The sequence below is a fragment of the Pongo abelii genome, chromosome 6 (genome assembly GCF_028885655.2).
Source record: "Pongo abelii isolate AG06213 chromosome 6, NHGRI_mPonAbe1-v2.0_pri, whole genome shotgun sequence".
Taxonomy (NCBI): Eukaryota; Metazoa; Chordata; class Mammalia; order Primates; family Hominidae; genus Pongo; species Pongo abelii.
In genome coordinates this window covers 85,170,293-85,186,851 of record NC_071991.2, presented here as the reverse complement: position 1 = coordinate 85,186,851, position 16,559 = coordinate 85,170,293, and the positions used below count along the sequence as shown (strand labels likewise).

General features: G+C 37.8%; 1 protein-coding gene across 10 annotated transcripts in view; it reads left to right on the top strand.

The window, feature by feature from the left end:
* Positions 1–16,559, top strand: part of CDK14 (cyclin dependent kinase 14) — a 592,876-nt gene that overhangs the window by 540,397 nt on the left and 35,920 nt on the right. The window contains exons 15-16 of one of the 10 annotated variants that reach the window (XR_010140627.1): positions 5,272–5,658; positions 6,453–8,516. The gene's annotated coding sequence lies outside the window, so the exon portion shown is untranslated. 10 annotated transcript variants of the gene reach the window in all.

The window sequence follows — 16,559 nt, the reverse complement described above, 5'->3', positions numbered from 1 at the left end:
GTCCTTGCAGTATGCAGACTCAGTTGGAGTTATACCCATGCATTACATAAAACCAAACTTGTGTGTTTGGGATTATGGTGTTCTTAAATGCTACCAATGGGCTTGGTTGGCTTTATGAACCAGTCATACTTTCCTCATGTGGTTACAACTTCTCCAAAGCCTCACAGAAAAATTATAGCTCCCCACATAGACCGCTTATTCATAGTGTTGTGTCTTGTGAATCGTGGTATGATCTTTTGGTCTCCATAGATACATAGCAACTTAAGAGTAATTTAGAATATAGTGGGGAAGCATACCAACTAGAATTACCACTTGGGAATCACAATCAGTCAAAATTCTTTTTTGTCTCCTTCACTTATTTCATTACTAAATCGTATCTTGTAATATCAGAGATTACTATGATGGGTAAGAATTTCATTATATTACATTTTTGGGTTTACTTCTATGCATCTCTTAGCTATCTAGCAAAGCTAAGTGGATATAGAACATATTCTTTAGCTTTAATATTTATCTAATTTCATTCATCGAATTATTTCTGGTGCTTATGTTGTGTTGCAGTCATAAGTCATGTGAAAGTTGCTTCCAGAATTTTCTTCAAACAACCTGTACTTATTTTACATAAAGATTCACCTATTTCCTGTAATCTGTCATTTGTTCAATAAATCTTTATTGAATACTATGTGCTATGTGCTGGGGCTATAAAGCTTAGAAATAATTAGATATTATCACAGTACTTAAGGAACTGACAAATGAGCAAGAGAGACATACATGTAAAGTTGATATAGGTGGGAAGTGCTGTAGCCCAAGTGTGAAAAAATATGATGTAGGAGACAGAGAAGAGTAACTCAGGTTAGCATGTCAGCATTAAAACTCTAGCACATAAATGTGGGAAGCACTAGTAACACCATTTTCCTGATTTGCCTATGGTAAGAATGATCTTATATAATAACTATATGCCCCACAGGTTGAGTACCATTTTCCATGTATGTCAAGAACAGAAAGAAGCCCCAAATAGTTTATAGTATAAATAAGTCAAAGCTATGCTCTGAAGAATTCAAGGGAGAGATTGATACATCTGTTTCAGTGAGGGGTTAGAGATGGAGTGGAGCTGTGGCCAGCTGTAGGGCTGGTGGGAATGGATCAGGGCAGCATAGCTAGGAGACTGGCGTGGCAGGGCTAACAAGAAGCCCTAGACTCAGGAACTTGAATTCTAGGCAGAGAGACTTTCAACTTGATGCAGCAGACAATAAGTATTTATAATAACAGATGCTGGTGAGGTTATGGAAAAGAAGGAATGCTTGTACAGTGTTGGTGTGAGTGTAAATTAGTTCCACCACTGTAGATGACAGTGTGGTGATTCCTCAAGGAACTAAAAGCAGAACTGTCATTTGACCCAGCAATCCCATTATGCTCAAAGGAATATAAATCATTCTTTTATAAAGACACATGCACACATATGTTCATTGCAGCATTATTCACATTAGCAAAGACATGGAATCAACCTAAATGCCCACCAATGATAGACTAAATAAAGAAAATATGGCACATATACACCATGGAATACTATGCAGCCATAAAAAAGAATGAGATCATGTCCTTTGCAGGGACATGGATGGAGCTGGAGGCCATTTTCTCTGGCAAACTAATGCAGAAACAGAAAATCAAATACTGGATGTTCTCACAAGTCGGAAGTAAGTGATGAGAACACATGGACACATAGAGGGAAACAACACATACTGGGGCCTATCAGAGGATGGAAGATGGGATGAGGGAGAGGATCAAGAAAAATAACTAATGGGTACTAACTAGGCTTACTACCTGGGTAATGAAATAATCTGTCCAACAAACTCCCATGACACAAGCTTACCTATGTAACAAACCTGCATATGTACCCCTGAACTTAAAAGTTTTTAAAAAAAGAAAATTAAGTTGACAAAAAAACAAAAGTATTTATAGTTGTGTCTTTGAGCAGGGAAATTACACTATGGAAGTAGTGGGATTTGAATAATGTTTACTATGAGAGGGAGATCTGACTGCAATGTGTAAATATGTTCATTGAAAAATTTTGCAAAAGCATGAAAAAAAACTCTTAAAGTCACCAAACCTCAGAAACAATTTTGATTAACATTTTTCCATCTTAACATTTTAATATATTTCCAGGTTTTAGGGATTTTATTATTTGTCTTTGCTTTTTTTTTTTTAAACAGAATTGGGGTTATACTTTACTTAACTTTTATAATCTCTTTTTTTTTTTCCACTTAGTAAATCTTGAATATTTCCCCATGTCATCAAATCCTCTTCTGCTTGGTGTATTTTCCTTAATATGAATGTGCCACAGTTATATTTAGCCAACCATTGAACATTAAAGTTGTTTCCAAGTTCTAACTATATGATTCATGTTGCCATGAAGATCTCTGTATATAAATCTTTCCGTACATTGCTAGTTATATCCTTAAGATACACTTTCAGAAATTTTAAGTCAAAATAAATTTCAAGCCAACAAATATGGATAATTAAGGTTGCCGGTACATACTGCCACCTTTAAAACACTATTTTAGAAAAATTAAGTGGATATAGTATGCAGCACGTCTTGGAAGAGAAATTCTGTGAGAAGCAATTCCATCTCAGATGGCTGGGTTCAAATCCTGGCTCCTCTTACTGTGTCACCTCGGTCAAATAACTTAATCTTTTTCTTCCTGTGTAATGAGATAATTCATTTGAAGCAATTAGAGCACTGCTTGGCACATTCTAGCTGACATTATTGAGTTGTTGTTAGTATTATTATGGCAGTAATTTAGCTTTGAAATGATGAGAGCCTAGGTCAAATTAATGAGAAGAAAGGTACAGTGAGAAATCTTTGACAAATCAGTCGTATTTGGTGACTAATTGGCTATATAGGCCAAAGAAGGGAGATAAGTGAAAAAATGGGCCAAACTTTTTAAGCCTAGGGAAGTGGATGTTTCAGTGATGGAAGTGGCCTCTGGCTTAGGGCATACTGAAGTGGACACACTGGGAGATGGACACAGGCTAGTGACTATAGATTTCAGAGTAAAGAACGAGGAAGGGCATGTTGATTTGGGAATGATCAGAAGTGAACTATTGACTTGAAAATGGGTGGACTCCCAGGAAAAGTGAGGATTGAGAGAACAGGGCTTAGGATCCTAGACTGCTGGAGGAAAGTAGAGAGAAGGAACAGCAGGAAAGAAGACCAGCTAGCCAAGGATACTGAGAAGCTGCCATTGCAGAGGTGAACAGAGAATCATAGTTGTGGGAACCATACAAGGATAAATGTCACAAAGGAGAGGGTAGTCAGCAATGCCAAATAGCAAAACGTCCAAAGGTGATGGGAAGTAAAGACAATTACTAATTCTAGTTAATAAATTAAAGGTAAAAGAGTTTGCATTTTCTTTGTGTATTTCATGATGGTTCTTTTGTCCATTTTTTTCCTAGCTTCTCAAAACTTTCTTTGTGAATTTTAGTCACTATGTTTTATTGGTTGTTTTCAAACACAACTTAGAATTCTTTTTATTCCATTAGCCACATTTTAAGAAAACTTGTGAAGCAGTTAGTTCTCCAACTCACAGTGTAACAGATCTTTGTTTCTTATTCACTATCATCTTTGACACAGTTGCCTAAGCATTTGGTTCATGTAACCATTAAAAACACATGAACAAAAATGCTAGAAAATAAACAAGATTGCAATGTTTTATGCAATAATAACTTGCAAAGTCTCCCCTTTGAAACTGAAGCCATTTTTGTGTCATTGAAGTATAGCAGAATGACCCATTAACAAGATTTCTGTTGGGTTTATATATTAAAACAGATGAAATCATTTTAAACAAAATGTTAAAAGCATTTACTTCCTAGCTCAGGCTAAGCTTGATCCAAAAATTATTTAACATTTGTCCAAAATTTAAAAACAAAATAAAACTAAGTTTTGACCCCTAATTCACTTGCTGGGTAAACCTGGAAAGACATTTTGAGATATAAAAACTCTATCACTAATTTAAAATCATTTTTAATTTCATTCCACTTTGTACCAGTTGATTTCCCATAATTAGTTCGCTGTTCTTACATTTTAAGGCCTAGCTTGTTGGCACTCATTTATCACCTTGTAACTTTCTAAGTAACTTTTGCTGGAATAGGCCGCCAGACCTCTCATTAACTAGTTGCCCACTCCTGGTGTTTCCCATCACCTTTAAAGTACAATTTGTTGTTTGTTTTTTAATTTAATTTGAAATATAATTTCCCTATAGACCTGGTCTACCTTACTTTGAATTAAATCATTCCAAGGTTGATTTTTCCCCAAAATATGTGGTTGGATAATTTTTAAACTCTTCATTAAATTTGGCTTAAACTGTTCTTTGTCCTGTTTTCTATTACTTCTTGGGTGCCCAGCACAGCAGTGAGCCCCAATGGATTCTTTAGAACGGCTATTTGACAACTATTTAAGGAGGGAGTGAGGAGATCCTTTTCTTTTTTTTTTTCTTCTCGCTCTCTCTTGCCTACAGCTGCTCTCAATATGGCTCACCATGACTGAAAGGAAATGAATAAAGATGAGTTATTGGAACTGAAAATCAGCCACAGAGCAGAAGCAATTCGTACTCCCCAACCCATCCCCAAATCCAGTGGGGAAAAGGAAGTCATTGCCATCGTTTATTTATTCATATATTTTTAATGGTGGGAGGATTAATTTTTAAATCTTGCACCTATAAGTGGTGGCCATTTGGAGCATTTATGAAAAGCCATATGGTTTCAAATGAGATTCCCATCACATTCTCTGCATTTGAAACCATTTTTTGCTGAGCCTCTTGGCAGGGTCCACACTTGGAGCATGAGCATCCCCATAAAACACTGTAGACAAAACTGAAGAACATGTAAATAGCACATGTTTACATGTGCTTATTTACATGAAGAACATGTAAATAAGGAGATGTTGGGGGTTTGAAATGCCATTTTTGGATGGGCCTTCATTTGGATGATACAACTATATTTTATTTTAAGCAGCTATCATTTCCATATTTTGTGCATTACATGTCTCTAGGAATTAAATTCCATCCTTGTGACTTAGGTATCTTAAGTGCTGAAAGAGATTTCAAACAGGGAAACGTGGAAAAAGAGTTTGGAATTTGGGTCTGAATTAGGATGCAAAATAAAGTTCATCAGAGAGGTTGCTGAATCACACGTTTCATATTTTCTCTTTCTCTATGAGAAGAAAGAATGTGTGTATGAAAAGCAATTTCTTGCTAAAATTATGTCATGTCTCCTTAGATTTTGGAATATGAGCACCTAAACTCTGGCCGCAATCAGCTTATCCATGAAGAGCAAGAGGCTCACTGTGGCTTGATCCTCAAAGGCCCCATAGTGCTTCTAGTCATACTTCAGATTCATGTAGACCTGGGTTCAAATCCCAGCAACATCACTTCTTGCTAACTGTGTGTCCATGGACAAGTGACTGAATCTCTCCAAGGCTCATTTTCTTCATTTACGAGTATGGATGATACTGCTAACCTTACAAAGCTGATGCTGTGAGTTAAAGGAGAGAGGACAGATGTCAAATGCCTCCTATTACCTGAGAGGCATTGGGTCATTGTAGCATGGCCATTAGGAGTTCCAGTTCTGGAGTTAACTGTCCTGGTTTGAAAGCTTCTCTGACAGGTATTAACTTTGTGGCCTTGGGAAAGAAGCCCCCATTTCCCATCTAGAGAATGACAGCAATCATACTCATATCCCACAGATGTATGATGAGAAGTGACTGTAATGATACATGTAAAGCTCTTAGACTAGCTCCTGCATGGCACATGAAAAGTTCTCCACACTCCACACTCCACGCTTGCAGGATGGTTGGGCAAGTGGGCATTAGTATCTGTAATTCCTAGCATATAATGAATAAGCAGTATGTGGTAGCTGCTACCCCTGTCATCCAGTGCAGAGTCCCACTTTACAGTGAGTATTCTTGGTCAGATACCCTGGTCTATCATGGCCACAGGAGCTTCTGGTCTGGCATGTGCCATCTGTGATGCCACTGTATTTCTCAAAGCCATGATGAGCTTCATAACTCCCAAGAAACTTTTTTCTCAATATCCATTTGCCAAACATTATATATATAATATATTATATTATATACATTAATTATATACATTAAATGTATATAAATATATATAAACATTATACATTATATACATTATATATTATACATAAATATACATGAAATACATTATACATTAAATATACATAAATATATATAATATATTATATGCTTGGCAAATATATATTATATATATATAAGCTCCCATTCTGCAGCCTAGGCTGGAGTGCAGTGGTGCAATCTTGACTCACTGCAGTCTCGACCTCCCGCGCTCAAGCATTCTGCCCACCTCAGCCTGCCGAGTAGCTAGAACTACAGGCACATGCCATCATGCCCAGCTAATTTTTCTTTTTATTTTTTATAGGCACAGGGTTTTGCCGTGTTTCTCAAGCTAGTCTCAAACTCCGCAGCTCAAGTGATCTGCCTGCCTTGACCTCCCAAAGTGCTGAGATTACAGGCCAAACATAGAAGTTTTTGACATCCATTAGGTTGTTGCACTTCCAGACTCATTACAATGGAGATGTAGAATTTGTCACAATTTACATATTAATGGAATATGAAATATTCTCTAGTTTCGGAGAAGTTTTTCTGTGAAGTAATGTGTGCTTTCCAAGATAAGTTATATTATAATGAAAATTGCCATAGAAAAAGAAGACTGTGAGAGGTTGTTCTAAGGCAGGAATGTAAGTGGTCCCTCTACCCTGTCAGAGGTAAGGAATTGATGGGCAAAGGGTTGACATCTTTGTCCAGCTTAGATACAGTCAGGTCACAGGTGGTATTTAATGCCCTGGCTGTCTAGAGACAACCCCTCAAAAAGTTAGGTTCTTGAACTTTAGGGCTTGAAAAGAAAATGGGAATTATGTTGTATTTCAACAATGTGCTTTTACCAGAAGGAAAAACAACTTTTAATATCTGTGAACACTTTATTTAATAGCCAACAAATGTGATATGTTGCTGATAGAAAAAATGTCTATTTCAATGTTGTGCTTCATGGTAATGGAACAAAGTAGAGTTGATATTGTAGTAACCAGGCTCCAAAAGTGTCATTCTAATGAAAAACAGCACTGTTTGGGCAAATATTTTCTGGCATCTTTATATTTCTTTTAACTGGAAACAGAGAACATGCTGGCTTGGTATCATGACTATGGGATACTGTGTTTTCTAACAAAAAACAAATTGTGGAAACAATTTTGCCAAGAAAAATGAAGGTGCTTAAAAGGTATGGAACCCAGTACTTCTGGCTGCTTACATCTAACAACTTCATGGCCACAGATTGGCCTATTAACTAAGAGACTCAGCATGGTCATGCTGTTGCTTGCTCTTATTTTCTAAGATAATACTTAATCATCCTCTGTCTGCCTACTGCCTCAGTGGTGAAAATAAGCATTCTGTAGATATGAATAACTTAGCATCATGAGAATTATAAACACTTGGACATTTGGAAATTATATCTGAAATCTAAAATAGATCTAATTATCAATTACCCATAGCCAAGTATTCAAAGTCCATATTATCTAAAGTGTTGTCCCAAGCTTGCTGTCTGGACCGATGGGAGCAGAGGATGTGCCCAGCAGCAAGGCAAAGTGGAGCTGGCCAATGGGCTCCAGACCACAGTAATCTCAATGATCCGGGGAAGGAAACAACAATGGACAGAAAGCAGCTGTCTGAGTTGTGCATGACAACCAAGAGTCTGCCAGAAGTTAGGCGATGGGACCAAAACTGAGGTTACCAGCCCAGGACAGGAGGTTCCCAATGCAACTTGATGGTGGGTTCTGGTGTATGGCCATGGTGGTGTTTATAGGACACCTGCACCCTCAGTCATGGATGGTAAGGGAGCTGTAGTGGCACGGCAGTAAAGCTGCTGAGCTCTGGTGAGCTCGGTTTTCCTCTTGTTTTCAGTGTCTTAACAATATACTACCTTTTCAATGCATGAGTGTGATGGGAAGTCATTTTTACTGGTTAACAGCTAGGATTTGAATTTGTCTCAAGAAGCATACTACTTTTGTCTGAAGAAATATTGATTAGAGATTATACTTAGGAATGTGATCCACTAAGGTTGGGAAAATGAGATGATGCAATGATTTCCTTTAGAAAATCCGAATTACTTTGTTCAGGAGGGAGAAAATGAAGATGAAAGAAAATGAAAAATAATAGGGAGAAAGGAATCATCTGGGTGTCAAAAGACCATGTGCCCTCGGCTCTGCCTTCCCCATCATCAGCAAATTGCACTGGAAGCATCTAATGTGAGCTACAATTTATTGTGCATGGCCCATTCCAGCCCAGGACCCTGAGAGCATAAGTACCACCTCCACCCTGGAATTTATAGATGCCTTGGGGACTGTGGACTTCCATGGGCTGTGGAATTGGCAGGGTCCCTACCAGTTTTACCCAGACTTAAAGAGCAGGAAAGTCCCCAATCACCATCTGGATAATATATGCATAAAGATTATGTTATGATAGGGAGGGGATATAAATTCATATACATAGCCTGCAGTCTATAAATACTTGTACTGAAATGTTCTGTTCAACAGATGATTGAAACCTATAGCCAAAATTTGGTGTGTAGTTATCTATTGATTTTACTTGTCCAGGTTTACAGGTAATCAAATATTTATACTATATATATTTTTAAAGATTTTCTTTCTCTGTTTCAAACTCCTTTTACTATATTCCATGCTTGCTATTTCCTTTTTATTTACTTTATTATAATATATTTAACAAGCCTATTTATGTACATGGATGTTATGGGTTTTTCAGAATATAAGGGGTCACTACAAAATAATACAATTACTCTTACAGGCCCATACATTTAAAAATCCTCATTTCTTTATTCTATAATTGCATTATAAGCATTATATATTTATACAATTGTTTATCATGAGGCTGGAGGCAGCTCACAAATTTATATACGATACAAAATATAAAATAAATTATTGACTCTCTCCTGAGTCACTGATCTCTGGGAGCTCAGAGTTTAGTTGGGAAGAGAAATGTGGAGACGCACATGCACCTTGGAAAGGCATATCAGCAGAGAAGCAATGTGAAAGAGATATGGGCAATTGGTGTCAAAATTCTGAACAGAGGGACACTGCCTCTGACTTGGAAGACTCATGGTGGAAGTGCATTTGATCTGGGGCTGGACGGGTCGATAGGATTATGGATATTGTGGTGTAGAGGTAGGGAGTAGACGGAGAGGATTCAGGCAGGAGCCGCCCTAGGTGCAGAATCAGTGGTGGGACAGCCAGGACATGCTATGATGGCAACACGGGCCAGAGAGTGGGTTTCTTAGAGTGGGATGTAAAGCCGAAAAACTGAATTTACTTCTTTTGGAAAGCAAAACATTTTCTGTATAATTCACAGTATATCCTGAGAAAAATCTGAGTGGTGAGGTTACTAAAATGCAAGGTTTATTGTTTAGAGCGGTGTGTTTTTCTACACTACCAGAGCAGAGTGAGAAATAATGTAATATTTTGATTACAAGTAACAGCACAAGTTGTTTTCATGATAGGCTAATTTTTAAAATGGCTGCGGAGTGAAGGTAAAAAATCATGCTTTTACAGTGAAGTCATCAATCTCTTCACTATTTCAGTTACATTCCCTTTTTAACAAATCCTTTCCTTTACTGTTTCAAAACATTTGAGGCAGACAACTTCTAATAATAAATGAATTCAGATACACCTAAAATGACTTAAAATCTAAGAAATGATTGCAAAATAAATAGTTAAACTGAATATTAAAACAACAAAGCTATGAGATACTGCTAAATCCTTCTTGACATTCGGCACATAGCTAGAACATAATAAATAAAATATTAGTCTTAGATTTCCCCTCAATTTGTGAATCAATAATTTCTAATAAAGTTCATAAAATGGCATGTCAACATGAAATTTAAGTACATTTTTAATATAACACTGAAGTAATAAAACCTCCACAGAAGTCAAGAAAGTAGATTAGCTATTCTGCCCTCTCCAAGCTTGACACTTAGGCAAGAGTAACTTTTCTCTTGATATCTTAAATGTTTGTTATTTTTTAAAAACTAAGAAAGAGAGGCACATAAAAGTGTACACTCACTGCCTTCTCTCACAGGCCAGTGGGATTAGCATGGACAGACTTTTGGAAAAGCCTCAGTGGGGGACTTTATAACACATGGAAACATTAGATTACATGAGGGTTCTGACAATTTTCCCTTTTATGTATTAAATATTTATTTTTCAGGTATTCTTAGTAATCATTTAAGCCTTGTATGGAAAGGAAGTGATTTTTGTGTTTCTCTGCTATGTTTAAATTTCTTTCACTCTCCCAGAAGCCTTCATGGCACAGGTGGAAAGAATGTTTTTGGGAATGAGGAAGGTGGGAGGTAGAAGACTCACTGGGAAGCTCACGCCTGGAGAGCAGTCAGTTCCGTGAAGGTGCCAGTGGAGGAACAAATGGGAGGAAGTCACGTTGAACTGGGCAGGAAACCGGGAAGGTTAGGGGAGGGAGAGGAGCCAGGCCCCGCGGCCAGCTGTTGGCCTATAGAGCATCTGTAGTGACGAAGAGCAAAGGCCCCAAGGTCAGACTACCAGAGTCAAGTCCCAGGCCTAGTACTTACTGACTCTGTAACTTAGGGAAGTCACCTACCCTCTCTACACTTCTGGTTCCTCATTTACCATATGAAGAAAATAATAGTCATATCTACCTCATAGTATTGTTGTGAGGCTTACATTAAATACATTGAATTAATACATATAAAGTACGTAGAATGGAGACAGACACAAGGCACATAGTAAGCGATCCATAAACTTTAACCATAATTATTAGAGTTATAGGTGCTCTTAGGGAAGGGGCAGGTAGTTGGAGAGGGCAGCCTCAGCTTGGATGTGTGGTGTCACCAGTGCCATCCCAACTCCTTTCTCTGGGAAATGTTGGGGCCCCTAAGTGCACAGTAATATCAGTTGTGCAGGCAGCACACTTATATAGTTGTTCCTCAGTTACCATCCCTATCTTCAGAACACCAAATGTATCTGTATGTTCCTAAAACTAGCACTTGTGTATAATTGTTCACGCCACTCCCAATAGTGATGATGGGAGTTTCTCCCTGACCCACAAGGTATTAGTCAGATTGTATTAAATGTGTTGTACAAGCTTGTAGTAAGTGAAAGCAGCAAAGAAGATCTTCTTGCTGGATCATAGTTATATTATCCCCTCCAGCCCCAGAAATTGCTCTTCATGTCCATCCTGTGTCTTGCTGGTCCAGGCAGTTGGGAATAAATGGATGCAAGGAAGTGACTAGGTCCTTTAGAATCCAGCGCAAGGTTTGACAAAGCTGCTGACGGTGTTGCAATGTAAGCATTCCTAACAACAGGTCAGAGATTTTAAATTGAGGAGTTTGGGCTCAAGGGGAAAATATCACTGCAGTTACTCTGAATTCCTTTTTGAGTATTTTTAATTGACAAATTATAATTGTATAGATGTATGGGGTATAAGGTGATGATTTGATACATGCATACAATGTGGAATGATTAAATCAAGCTAATTGATAATATCCATCACCTCACTTACTTACCACTTTTTGCATTGGAAATTTGAACTTTACTCTTACTTTGAAATATATAATACAGTATTATTGACTGTAGTCACCCTACTTGGGCAGTAGATCTCAAAACTTATTTCTCTTGTCCAACTGAAACTTTGTACCCTTTGACCAACAACTTCCTTTCCTCCCTCACCCTACCCCACTCCCAGCCGCTGGTAATATTCAGAATTATTAAGGAATAAGATGATCCATATGAGAAAAATTCTGGAAAAATGGAGTTTGTAACATTAGGTGCACAAATTAATTGTTATTATAACCATTTAGGATAAGAAGATAGGTAGGCAATTGATTAAGGCTTCAGGGTCCAAGGCATGGGCTCAAGTTTTGGATTTAACACCTACTAGTTGTATGGTCATATTGGGTTCATATTGCCTAAGACATAGTGGCCTCATTTTGAAATTATGAGTTGGATTTAAAACATCCACCCCATAAGGAAACTATAAGGATAGATGCTTGACAGGGCACGTAGCATACAATATTACTTACATAGCAGAACATTGGCAACACACTAAATGTCCAATAATAAGTGAATGGTTGAATAAATTACAGTATAGCTATATGATGTTCATTAGTTAACAAACCATTCTACCACTGATGAACAAGTGATTACAATCAGCTGAGATCCAAAACTATGAGGAAGTCTTAATTTTGTTGAGTGGAAATAATAATTATAACGATTAATATTTATATAGTGCCTATATGCCAAGCCCTATTAAAGTCCTGTACATGTTACTCATTAAATCCTTACAACAACCCAAAGAGAGAGCTACTATTGTCAGCCCCATTTACCACATGAGGCTACCATGGCAAAGTAAAGATTAAGAAACATGTCCAGCTAGCAAGTGATCAGGCCAGAATCAGGGTAAAGGAATTGGGGGATTTGTGTGTAGTTAGGAAGTAAGGAGGATGAAAGATGGCTCCTCCAGGTCTCATCAAGCTTTGTGATTTCCTAGACAAATGCAGGAAGACTTGGCTATGTTGCAGATGAATAAAACACACCATTATTACATTGTTGGCATAATAGCAGCTGGCCCGAAATACAAATGGAAACTGTCATACTCAGAGTGGAAAGCCCTTCCGGTGTCCAGATTGGCAGCAGATGATTCTGCACACCCAATATCCAGTTGCACACTGTTTTCTGCCTGCCTGCTCTACACTGCCTGCCTTTATTGAACACAAACTGTGACGTACTGAAGGAATCCAAGATAAATTTGTAAAACATCATGTCAGGCCCTTTCTAGTCCCAGTATCCCCTGGTGATCCAAGGTTGGGGTCTAAAAAATAGAACAGAAAAGAGAAGAGGAAACAGACACTAACTTGCCACAGATACACATAGAGTGAAGGAGATATTTTTTTTTAAAAGACAGACAGCTGAGAAACAGTTATTTGATCCCTGCTGCTTGAGGGACAGTAGGGAAAGAAAGGTATTTTTGTGATCGCTCTTCAGCGTTCCCTATGCGGCTTGGTTCATACAGTCACAACAAAAACCCATGCTCTAATAATACATTGCAACCAACCACAGATATGTTGCAAGCATTATGCACAGTAGTAACTAACATTCAGTTTCCTTTTGATTACTTCCAGGCCTGTGACATTTAGATTGTTGCACATTTCTTCCAACCTCAGAGCATTCAGAGTCAACAGCATACATCTAATAATCATGTGCTGACATAGAAACTGTAAGGAGTTTGTGCCATTTATCTGTCTTTCATCACACTAAGGGTAACAGAGCAAATGAGCACCGTATTAGGAGTCCAAATACATGAGTTTTGGACTAAACCTTATCGCCAACTAGCTGTGGCCTTGAGCATGCCACTTAATCTCCACGGGGCCTCTGGTTCCCTTTTGTGAAATGAGGAGAGAGTTTTGGGTCTCCAGGACTCCTTTCAACTCCAATGTTCTGTACTGAGTCATCAGTGAGTTCTGGCTAGTAATAGTTTCAAAAGGTAATAGTGCTCATCACATTCCACTGAGTAAAATCATAGAGCAGAAAGACCAAGAAAGTGGACATCCCAGCTGCTTTTAACATTTACTCATCAACAGGGCTTGGCTCAAATAGTTCTGAAAGTAATCCATGCATAACATTTCTGAAAGGGGAACTAAGAATGTCATCTTGCATTTGAACATTTTAAGTGTCAAATCCTCTGCATTGTTAGTATTTATAAAGTTATCTCTATGGCATTATCACTATCAAAGTAATCAATCATAGATTTATTGAGAAATATAAACGTCAATGTTTTTTATCTCACCTAAGTATTTTCTGTACTAAATTTTACTCTGTTGCAGCATACTTGACAATTAGTGATTTGTAGGCTTGGTTAGCACATGCATACTTTTTAAGCAAACTAATGTAATGTGAGAGAACAGTTTTCAGTATTTCCCTCTATTGGTATTTGTGGGTGCCCTTCAAACTACTGCACCGAGCTACACAAACCAACTATCACAAATGGACTGTTTGCCAAATGCCTGCTTCCCTAATAAGGAGGCAACGTGTTACTGACACCCTTATGTGTAGAAGGTCTTATGTAGAGAGACTTATGAAATGCATATCTGGATTCCTATATTTTTTTCACTAAGGTCTAACAAATGCATGTAGTCAAATCTTAGGAAAGGAAGTGTGTTTGGTAGTTTGAGCCTGCTGTCTATACAGGCTCAGTGTGTCTTCTGTGAAAGACCAAATATCATCCCAGTGGACCTGACCTAGTTGAACATAAATACACCATTGAGGAGCTACTGGCTTCAGAATTAATAAAATGTATAAATAAATAGGATGGCCTTGTGAAGAGGCTAAACTTGAAGTGCCTATTAATTTTTTTAAAAGCAAAACAGCAGCTTATAGCTACTCTACTGATACATTAATCTATGAAATGAAATTGTTTCATAGAAAGCATTCAGATTATTTATATTATTTGTATTTTACAAGATTTTTAAATGTGTTTAACCTAGAAGGGATCATAATGCAGAGCCTTATGTTTTTCATAAGATACTGATCGAGCCTAGAGGCATCCGAGTAATTTGGCATTTTCACTTTTTATTCATAAGGCCCCTGAGTATGTGTGAATGTGTTTGTAAATATATCTCAGTTTCAGTTTTTGTTATGCAGAGAATATACATCAGTTCTTCTGACTAGTCCCAACAGCACAACCCAATGTGTGTCTGAATTGATCACTATTTTAAAATCTAGATTGCTGGGCAGTCTCTGTGCTCTTGGGCCTGCAGGTGAAGCTCATTAAAGAATCAATCACCAGTGAGGGCAACCGCCCAGGCCCTCACTTCATTTGATAATATTATCCAGAAAAGAGGAATATTTTTCAGTTCTTTCTCACCTAGGCAGAATTTTGAGAAGTAACCATGAAAGATGAGACTGAGAGTTATAATTGGGTCTTTAGTATAGACAAATTGTACTGTGTCTTTTTAGTTTTTATTTTAAATCCCCCTAAAAGATCACTGGATACAAAGACAATCTCTGAGTTTATTGAAGGGAAAGCCACAAAGCTGTTATATGCAGCTCTATCTATGCCTGTTTGTATTTCACAGTCTTTTGTCACCCAACAACACACAGACAAAATGGAATTCAATCTCAGAATTTCTTTACTGTCTTTTAAAGATTTTCTTCATGGACTTGTTTCCAACCAATGTTGAAAAATAGTTTAATTTTTTAAAAAAGAAGAAACAAAGGGCTCTCCACATTTGCCTTATTATATGACGTCTTTTCTGCACTCACAGTAGCAAATGTTAGAAGTACATTTCAAGTTGCAATTCACCTGGGTAAATGTCAACATGAGGCCATAAGGTAGCTTTTCAGCTTCCTCTCCTGGAAAATGCTTTGGACATGGCAGCCATTGCTGCATTCACACTGAAACAGCTAACTGCCCAGCTGATTGTTCTTGTATAATGTGAATAGGGTCATGGCTCCAGCGTGAGCCAGTCTCAGTGCGCATGTTGGAGTTATTTTCTGGGTGACTAATTAGCTCTCAACCTGATATCTTCATTTTGGATCCCAAATGATCCAAGTGGACACCATGATGTTGCCCCCAAATAATAGAATGGCTTCAGGCCCTCTGATGCAAAGAGGCCGTACAGCCAGCTGCCTACATGTGAATGCTAGGTTTGCCATTTTGTTGCTGTGCAAATCACTTGACCTCTTAGGAAATAATATTTTCATCTAAAAAAAATGGGAAAAGAATAGTGTCTACCACATAGGGTAAAAAATGAAATTGTTGTGTAGAAGGTAGTTGGCTGTTCACATTTTACAAGATTAGAAAATGTATTTAACCCAAAGTGAGATTATAATGCAGAGCCTTATATTTTGGAAGAGGGTGCTATAACCTAAAAACTGATAATTGGGGCTGGGCATGGTGGCTCATGCCTGTAATCCCAGCACTTTGGGAGGCCGAGGTGGCCGGATCAAAAGGTCAGGAGATCGAGACCACCCTGGCCAACATGGTAAAACCCTGTCTCTACTAAAAATACAAAAATTAGCTGGGCATGGTGGTGCATGTCTGTAATCCCAGCTACTCGGGATGCTGAGGCAGAATCGCTTGAACCCGGGAGGCGGAGGTTGCAGTGAGCCGAGATCATGCCACTGCATTCCAGCCTGGCAACAGAGCGAGACTCTGTCTCAAAAAAAAAAAAAAAAAAAAGATAATTGCGCCACTTTACATATGGTTATGTGAATTAAATAAATTAACTTTTGTAATGTAGTTAGAACAGTGCCTGGCACATAGAAAACATTTTGTTAGTATTAGTTATCATTAACATAAATTCAGGTATATATTTATTACGGTCAAGAAACCTCTTACAGAAGTTATAACTGAGAAATTAAAATATAACACAAATTTTTAAAGCTGTTTAAAGTTTCACCTTACTTGCCAGGCATGATGCTATTCACCTTTT